We start from the raw sequence: 10,120 nt of genomic DNA on the forward strand, positions 1-10,120 counted from the left end.
TGATTAGAAAGAAATATGTATTATTAACATAAAGGAGTAACGAATCTTAAAATACTTTTTTTTAATTAATAATGAGTTCAATTAAATTACTTTTTCCCACCTTTCAAATGCAAGTTCCTCATGGTCAAGTCAACAGAAACCAAAGTTCAGAAAGCAGGTACTATGTATAGAGATGGACTTATGAAGATGCATAAGTCTCTGGATGTTCATAATAGAGAATGAATTAAAATTGGAATATTGAGTTAAAAAATAGAGTTAACAGATGTCAGTTTTCCATAACCAATTAACAGTTTTATAAGCCAGCAGAGAGGTTAAAAGACTGATAGTAATAGATTGTTTATAATAAATTCAGTCTTAAAGGATAAAGGAGAAAATAAAAAGGAAAATTGAATAGTCTGTCATTCAAATTTTATGGCATGACTCAAAAATGGATTCTTTTTTTTTTTTTTTGAGAGGTTTTTGCTATAGGGCATGTGTGCTTGCCAAACACAGAGGGGATGGTCACGCCGCAATCCCTTCTCCTCCATTCTCCTCTCAGGATCTTGGGCACACACGCACACACGCCCGGCGTGAGTTTTAAGTCACCGGGTCCGGGACACAAACCGTGGTCAACTACGTGGGAGTCCAGTGACATAGCCATTACGCTAACTGCTGGTTCCCAAAAATGGATTCTTGTAGTGAGATTAAAATGAAACATGTTAGACTTATAGGACTGCAAAGGGTTTTTCTAGAGAAAATGATAAAACCGTAAAATCACATGTGTCAGGCAGTATGTTTGACTCTTCCCACTTCTCTTCGCCTAACAGTGGACACATAAGCTAAGATATTTATAGTTTTTTTTGCTTTGTTTTGTTTTTTGCCAGAGGATACATGTGTTCATCAGAGAGACAGAGAGAGAGGGAGAAGAAGGAGAGGAGAAAGCATTTCCAATGGAGAAAAGTCACACTGCAATCCCTTCCATTTTTTCCTCTTTTAGGGATTTTTGAACATGGACGCACATGCACTGATCATGTTTCTCAAGCTGCTGGATCTGGGACTTGAACTGTATGGTTGGACCACGAGGGATCCAACTGCCTTAATCACCAAACCATGGAAACAGCCCTAAGATAGCCTTTATTATGTTCATTCCAGAGCTGAGGAAACAGGGACTTGATGTAGTTAAGTGATTTGCCTTCAGTTACAGACTTGACCAAGTTTAGATCCATTCTATTCCAAATCCCCTTTATTATGTTCATTCCAGAGCTGAGGAAACAGGGACTTGATGTAGTTAAGTGATTTGCCTTCAGTTAGACTTGACCAAGTTAAGATCCATTCTACTCCAAATCCTGAGATTTGACTCACAAACATAGAATTACTTTACTTCACAATAGATCAAGAAATAATTGGATGGCAGTACACAAATATTTTGAAAGGATACTACAAATTCCCTCAGCTAAAATATTCATACTAAATATTTCTGGGGGACTATAACATATTTGGATATTTGTCCAAATATATACATTATTTTTGTGAATAATACAAATAAGAGTCAATATTAATTACTTTCTATGTCCCTAATACTCTTCTAGGAGCTTTGAATGGATGAGTGATTTAAGCCTCACTAAACCCTGTAAGGTGGGTATTATTATCATTTGATTTTTGCAGATAAGAAAGGAAATTAAAGTACAGAAGAGATAAGAAACTTGCTCAGGATTATGCAGCTAGTGACAGATTCAGCATCTAGATTCAAGAGGCTGGCTCCAACATCCATGGTCTTGACAATCACAGTAAGAATGATGCTTTCATATTGACCTAGCCATATTTTAAGTTTTGGATAAAGTGCATTCTCTATTTATCATCACAATACATTATCTACCAGATTATTTTATGGGTAGGGGATACAGATTTTTAAAATAATCATAGTAACACAGTCAAGTTTGCTTCATATTCTAATTTCTCTAAAATTTCATCAAACTTCATATTCACGACAATAAATCAATTTGCACCAGACTTCATATCTTTGGTTGAAAACAAAACAAAACAAAACAAAACCCCAAAACCAAAACTTACCTGGATTGTCTTAAAAGTCATGACACATTTTTGCATAGAAAAATATATCATGACTTTTCCCTTCTGAGAGAAATTTTCTCTCTCTCTCTCTCTCTCTCTCTCTCTCTCTCTCTCTCTGTGTGTGTGTGTGTGTGTGTGTATGTATCTATTTTAGATAGGGTTTCACTGTGTCATTATCCCCATTATCCCTTCTCAGCATCCTGAATAGCTGGGATTACAGGTGTGCAGTGTAGTGTCTCGCATTATAGGGTGAGTTGAGAATCTAGTCGGGTCTCTGAGTGGCCTCAACCTGCCAAGCAGCAGCATTGAGCACACACCACTACAGCTGGGCTAACAAACACACACACACAACAGACAAAAATGACTTCCTCAGTGCTTTTAATTGTTTGGAATGATTATTTACTTTTATATATATGTGTATATATATATATATATATATACACACATATATTTAGAAATTTTCACTATAGGGCATGTGCAGTGGACAGAGTCAGAAAGTGAAAAAACACCCCCCAGGGGGGATGGCCATGCTGCAATCCTTTCTCCTCCGTTCTCCTCTTGGGATTTTTAGACACGCATGCACATGTGCTGGTGTGAGTTTCAGGCCACTGGGTGTGAGACTTGAACTGTGGTTAACCACATGGGAGTCCAGCAATGTAATCATTATGCTATCTCCTGGTGCCAGATTGTTTACTTTTATTCTGTAATGTTGAATTGGTTTTGTAGTCGATCAGTGTAAATGTTGATGCAGATGAGAAAACCTGATCTAAAAGACAGGGCCATTATTTCCATTTTGCAAATGCTTTTTGAAGATGAATATTGTTTCTATAGGTAACTAAAACCCTCAGAGACATAGCCACCTAGATCAGGGTTGTTTAGTAGAAATATAATGCAAAGCACACATGTAAATTTAAAATATTTAGTAATCATACAAGAAAAGTAAAAAGACAGGGCCAGCAGGTGGTGTAGCAGTTAATCCGCTGGACTCCCGCATAGCCAACTGCATTTGAGCACTGGACCTGGCAATCGCACTAGGTGAGTGTGCCTGCATGGCCAAAATCCCAAGAGGAGAATGAGAAGAAAGGATTGCAGCCTGCCATCCCCTCTATCCTCCTTTCAGCATCTGTCTGTCTCTCTTTCTCTCTCCTTGCTGAGCACATGCACCCTATGGAAAAGTCTTTAAAAAAAAGAATAAAAGTAAAAAGAGGCCTAGTCATGGCGGCACAAGCAGGAGGATGTCACTACATGGTGGCTGAGGTCACATGGGAGGCCTGGGAGTCTAGGGCAGGAGAACTGTGATGTGATGAGAACCTGTCAAAAATACCTCCCTCCCTTCCACGCATCATTCTCTCTAATCCTAAAAACAGTAACAAAGAAGAAGAAGAAGAAGGAGAAGGAGAAGAAGAAGAAGGAAAGAAAAAGAACAGTTAAACTTAACTTGAATATTTTTGGTTATCCCATTATCCAAAATTATTACTGAGGGACCAGCAGTTAGTGTAATGGCTATGTCACCGGACTCCCATGTAGATGACCACGGTTCAGTCCCGGACCGGTGGCTTAAACTCATATCGGGCTTGTATGCATGCGTGCCTAAGATCCTGAGAGGAGATGGAGGAGAAGGGATTGTGATGTGGCCATCCCCCTGGGGGATGATTTCTTACTTTCTGTCACTCTGTCTCCCTCTGTTTTTCTGGTGAGTGCATGCACCCTGTAGAAAAAATCTCTCTCAAAAAAAAAAAAAAAAATTACTGCTGAAATAAATTATTTTTACACTAACTCTTTGACATTCAGAAAGGATTTTATACCTATTGCATGTCTCAATTCAGATAACACTTTTTTGATGGCTAAAGTAAAACATAGTTCTATCAAAATAATAAGGTTACTTTAATAAAAAATACTTCTTTAAGTTTTTGATTTATACTTAAATTAATTAAAATGAAGTAGAATTTAAAATTCAGTAACTCTATTGCATTAGATGTGTTCCAAGCACTCAGTAGCTATGTGTAGTCAGTGGCTGCCCTATGAGTAGCACAGCTCAAGGAGACTTTTTAGAAGTTTAGTCTTTCTCTTCTCTAATCTAAGCTATAGATTGTTTGCAAAAGAATCATTCTAAGACCTCATTTTTATAGGATCATTCCTCTACTCAATAATCTCTTATGATTTACTGATCAAAGCCCTGGCTCCTCCACTCTAACTAATTTGCACACCCCATCTCTCATTTGTCATCCATGCCTTTTCTCTCCCCATTGGCTCCATTTCCTTCTTTTCTTTTTTTTGATAGTTTTTGTTTTGTTTTGTTTTTTGCTATAGGGCACGTGCGGTTGCCAGAAAGACACGCACAAACAGAGAGACAGAAAGCAAGAAATCACCTCCAAGGGGATGGTCATGCCATAATCCCTTCTCCTTCATTCTCCCCTACAGATCTTGGGCATGCATGTACACGCGCCCGACATGAGCTTAAGCCACTGAGTCCAGGATTTGAACCACAGTCAACTGCATGGGAGTCCAGTGAAAGCCATTACACCAACTGCTGGCCCCTCCATTTCCTTCTTTTCAATGTATGTTGGGTATCCACTTTGAAGTACATGGCAACAGAAGTATTCCTGGTGAGCTCTATAGCACAATGATCTCCCTTTACTCAATTTCCCTTTGTCATATCACATACTCAATTATAATATATTGGAACTTACACAGTTATTTAAATTTATTTTCTGTGTGAAAATAATTTCTGGGCCTTGAATCTCAATCGACCATGTGGGAATCAAGTGACATAACCTCTATGCCTTCTGCTGGTCCCCGTAACTGAGAATGTTTGCATTTTATGAATCCTCCCAGGCTTTTGGCAAACCTCAAAAAAGAATTATCTAGATCCTGCAAGAACAGTTTCTGTTCGAGATACAGCAAAAACAGAAATGTATATTTTTGTTTCTTATGATCACTTGATTTTTTGCTATTTGTTATGAGTATCAAAAGTTTCCATATTTAAAGAAAAAGGAAAAAAATCTTAGTTCAAGAAGAGATACATTAACAATTTGTAAAGTCTTGGGGGTGAAGGAGGTGGTTAGTAGTGACTAAATGCACTCACTTATTTAATCAATCAATCAACAAAAAATATTTATGTTAAGGTTCTGGAACTATTAACCCTCTGGGGCAGTTAACACCATCATCTGGGAATATAAACTCTAGACAGAATTCACAAATCATGACAAGACCTACAGAAATATGAATATTAAGGGACCAGCAGTTAGTGTAATGGCTATGTTGCTAGACTCTCATGTAGTCGACCGTGGTTCGAGTCCCAGACCTGGCAGCTTAAACTCACCTCGGGCACGTGTGCGTTCATGCCCGAGATCCCTAGAGGAGAATGGAGAAGAAAGGGTTGCGGCGTGGCCATCCCCTACGGGGGTAATTTTTCGCTTTCTGTCTCTGTCTCTCTCTGTCTTTCTGGGGAGTGCATGCGCCCTATAGCAAAAACCTCTCCAAAAAAAAAAAAGAAAAAACAAAGAAATATGAATATTAAGAAGTAGAGTGGCCACAGAGTAGACATTCGTTGTAGGAGATTCTTATTATTTCAAAGGAAGAAATTTTCTTTGTGCTTTTCTTGGAAATAGGCAAACAAGCAACACCTAGTTTTAACTTAGTATTTAAAGTTACAGATAGATTATTGAATATGTGCAAAAGGAATTTCTTTCTTTCTTTTTTTGGAGAGGTTTCTACTATAGGGCGGGTGCGCTAGCCAGACAGATGATGGAGAGAGACAGAGAGACAGAGAGACAGAAAGCGAGAAATCACCCCCAGGGGGATGGCCATGCTGCAATCCCTTCTCCTCCATTCTCCTCTTGGGATCTTGGGCACGCACGCTCATGCGCCCGGTGTGAGTTTTAAGCCACCGGATTTAGGACACGAACTGCGGTCGATTACATGGGAGTCCAGCGACATAGCCATTATGCTAACTGCTGGTCCCAAAGTAATTTATTTCTACTTCTGAGTAAATGAAGTAGACATAGTTTTCCCCATTGCTCCCAGAAAAACACTAGACACTACCTATAAAACAAATATAAGAAGATTCTGGAAGGTGGAGAGAAGAATGAAGACCAAGTAGGACCTGAAGATTTAACAAACAGCACTGTGGTAAATTCACTGAGCTTTCTTTTTGCCTCATCTATCCCAGACATGGAGCTAAAAGCTGGAAATCCATAAACACTAATAACTGCAGCTGAAGAAAGAAAAGACACAGAAAAACAAACACTGCATGATCTCATTCATAAGCAGAGTTTTGAAAAATGAGTTGATCACATAGATGTATAGAGTAGAACAGGTTATCGGAGACTGAGGAGGTGGTGAGGAAAGGGAAGATGGGGATAGGTTGATCAAAAAGTAAAAAGTTACAGTTAGACACGAGGAATAATTTCTGGTGTCCTATTGCACAGTAAGATGACTATGGTTAACAATAATGTATTATACATTTCAATTTACTAGGAGAATTTTTTGAAAGTTTTCTCCACAAAGAAATGATAAATGTATGAGGTGCTAGATATGCTAAGTAGACTGAATTGATCATTGTAGAGTACATACACCAATCAGAACCTCACACTGTAACCCATAAATATGTGCAATTAGAGTGTGTCACTTAAAGCCCATAAAGATGTACATTTAGAATGTGACAAAAATAAAAAAGTACACTCCAAAAGCCTACCTGAAGAACTGGGAGAGAGCCAACCTAGTAACAGTAAACTCAAACAAGAGCTGCTCTAATGCAGCCAAAAAACATAAAAAAATTATAGCCTCACCCCCCACACACACACCCATTCCAGCAAAGTCTGGGTGGGGAGCCTAGAATTTTGCCCTTGCCAGGCAGTAATGGGGTGCCTTAATTCTCCTTCTGGTGGTCCCAGAGGAGACCAAGAAGACTTTCATCCCCACCATGTGACAATGAAGTCTGGGGACCAGCAAATGGCATACCAGTTAACATTGCTGGGTTCCTACATAGCCGACCATGGTTTGAGTCCCAGGACCAGTGGCTTGAAAATCATGCCAGGTGCATGTGTGTGACTATGCCCAAGATCCTGGGAGGAGTATGGAGGGGGCGGGTTGTGGCTTGACCACCCCGTGTATGTGGGGGGATGATTTCTCACTTTCTTACTCTATCTTTCCCCCACAAGGAGTGCATGCACCCTAAGGCAAAAACCTCTAAAAAAAAACCCAATGAGGTCTGGAAACTACAAGGAAGCCTGGACCTCCACCCACACCTGGCAAGAAAGAGATACTCCTTCCCATCCCCACTGGGGTGATGTCAGGGACAATCTAACAGAGAATCAGGACTTTGCCATCACCCAGGATGACAGGCCCTCTTCACCCAGCAGTAATAAGACATTCCTGTGTTTTCAAGACAGGGAGCTATCAGTAGAGGATTGGGACTCACATGTCTACTCAGTAATAATGAGGAATGCCTCCACTGCAAAAGGGCAAGGGAGGAAGATGTACGTCAATCCTCCCTGCCAATAGCAAAGGCAGTACAAATCTTATTGTCTGTCAGATCAGTGGTAGAAGAAGCCAGCTAGAACATAAGGTTTAAATAAGACCCCACTTGTCATAACATAAATGTTCAGTAAAAATAAAAATCTCTTCTTATATTAGAAGGCTTTCAAATTGAACCCCAAAATGCAATAAATAGATGCCAATACAAAGTGACAACTATGTTAGAATTACCTGGCAAAGGCTTAAAAGGATTCACCATAAAAAAAGCTTCAATACACAATTATGATCATGCTTAAAATAAGTGAAAAATAGTTTCAGTAAATAGAACACGTAACAATAAACTAAATGGAAATTTAGAAGTAAAAAAATACATGATTAGAATAAAATTTAAAAAGGGAATAGACAAGGCAGTGGGAAGAATCAGTTCATTTGAAGATAAATGGACCAATCTAACGAATAGAGAGAAAAATAAAATAAAAAAAAAATGAATAGAGTATCAGGGACCTGTGTTATCAGACTTCCAGAAAGAGAGGAAAAGATGGCAGGATGGAAAAATTATTCAATAATGATGACATAAAATCTCTCAAATTTGGCTAAACACATAAAACTAGAGATTCAGAAACTAAGCCACAAGATAAGTAAAAATAAATTCACACCAAGACACATCACTGTCAAACTCTTGGAACATAATGACAAAGAAAAACATTTGGAAGTATTGAGAAAGCACTTTATCTATAATGGAAAATAATCTGAATAGCAGGGGATTTCTCATCAGAAATCATGATGTTCCAGGAAAGTGGAACAAATATTTTCAAGATGAAAAAAAGAACTGTGAACTGTAAATCTTATATCCCTCCCAAATAGTCTTTAGGAATGAAAGAAAAAAATAAAAATATGCTCAGATGCAGAAAAACTACAAGAATTTCTCATCAATAGATTTATTTCAAAATAATGGCTAAAGGAAGTTCCCTTAGTGAGAGGAAACAAAACAAATAATCCTGGAACATCACAAAGAAAGAACACGGTAAAATCTGAGTAGATTAAATACACTATCCTTCTCCTCTTGAAAATAATCTTTTTTATATTCTTAATTATTTTGAAAGTTAAAGCAAAAATTATATTGCTGTCATGCCAGTCAGGGGCACTGGTTAAGGTGGCAGGATTCCACACAGCCTGCTGTGCATTTAGATTCACAAACCTAGTAGCTTGAGGAATGTTCTAAGCATATGTGCATGGGTACCCAAAATCCTGAGAGGAAGTGGAAAAGAGGGGATTGTAGCATGGCCATCCTTTTGGGGGTGTTTTATTAATTCTCCCCCCTTCTCTATCTGTCTAGCAACCACATGTACCCTCTAGAAAATTTTAAAAATAAAAAATAAAATGATACCATTATCTGATGTGATTCTAAATGTATATAGAAGAAATGTTTAAGTCAATTATATTATAAATGCAGGAGGGTAATGGGATGTAAAGGGAGGCTTCCGTACTTCTCTTGAACTGGTAAAATTACTACACCAGGTCATAAAGATGAAGGAAAGTCTGAGAAACTGTCATAGCCAAAGAGAACCTTCAGAGACATGGCAACTAAATGTAATGTAGTATCCTACATGGATTTTGGAATAAGAAAAGGTCATTAGATAAAAAGTAAGGGAATCTTAATAAAACCATCAACTTTAGTTAACAAAGCACAAACACTGGTTTATTAGTTGTAACAAATGTAGCATATCACATAAACTGTTAATAAAAGAACTTTGTGGGGGAATAGATGGGAACTCTGTACTATTGACTCCATCCTATATAAATCTAACACTGTTCTAAAAGGAAAAGCCTATAATAACTAGTGACAGGGGCCGGCAAGTGGCGTGGTGACTAAGGGTGCTGGACTTCCACATGACTGACCATAGTTCAAGTCCCAGCCCTGGTAGCTTCTCTCTCTCTCTCTCTCTCTTTCTCTTTGTCCCTCTCTGGTCAAATTTAAATAAATAAATAAAATAATTATTTTTAAAAAATAGTGACAATATCAATTGTTGTCAAGGTTGTGAAGAAGCTGGATAACTCATGCATTACTAATATGAGGTAATATGTGCAGCTGCTGTAGAAAACTGTTGAGCATTTTATTAAAACCAGAAACAAGTAATTAACATACAAATCAGCAAATGCACTCATGGACATTTGTTCCAGAAACATGAAAACCTGTGTTGATATAAAAATTTGTATACAATGACTAATAGCAGCTTTATTCATAATAGTTAAAAGCTAGTAACAACTCAATGTCTTTTAGTGATTGAACTATCAAATAGTGACCAGTCAGACCATGAAAGTCTGTCTACTCAGTAATAAAAACCAATGGGCTATTGATACATGCCACATTCTGGATAAATCTCTACAAAAAATTATGCTGAGCAAAAAATTAAATCCCCAAAGGTTGGGAGTATCAATGTCAACATACTGGCTGTGACATGATCTTATAGTTTTGTACAATGTAATCACCTGGGGAAACCAGGTAGAGAATACACAGTCTCTCTATTATTTCTTAGAACTGTCAGGTTGTTAGAAAGTCATGATGCATTTTGCATAGAAAAACACAACAAAG

The sequence above is a fragment of the Tupaia chinensis genome, unplaced genomic scaffold (assembly GCF_000334495.1).
Source record: "Tupaia chinensis unplaced genomic scaffold, TupChi_1.0 Scaffold000256_1, whole genome shotgun sequence".
Lineage (NCBI taxonomy): Eukaryota > Metazoa > Chordata > Mammalia > Scandentia > Tupaiidae > Tupaia > Tupaia belangeri.